This window comes from Perca fluviatilis, chromosome 18, assembly GCF_010015445.1.
Source record: "Perca fluviatilis chromosome 18, GENO_Pfluv_1.0, whole genome shotgun sequence".
Lineage (NCBI taxonomy): Eukaryota > Metazoa > Chordata > Actinopteri > Perciformes > Percidae > Perca > Perca fluviatilis.
In genome coordinates this window covers 35,014,831-35,015,129 of record NC_053129.1, presented here as the reverse complement: position 1 = coordinate 35,015,129, position 299 = coordinate 35,014,831, and positions in this window count along the sequence as shown.

Genomic DNA, 299 nt, shown 5'->3' with positions numbered 1-299 from the left:
AACGTCTGATCCGTTAACAGCCGCTTTTATTCTGAAATGTCTGATTCAGTTAACATCTGCTTTTATTCTGAAACTTTTGATCCAGGTATTAGTGCTTTTATTCTGAAACGTCTACCGCTTTTATTCTGAAATTTCTGATCAGATAACAGCCGCTTTTATTCTGAAACCAGAGTTTGAAATTAAACTGAATTTCCAGACAAATTTAACAATTAATAACTTTTTAAATTATTTTGCTGTTTAGAGTTAATTTCCTCTCTTTCGATGCAAAACTTCAGAATAAAAGCCTCCTTCACAATAAA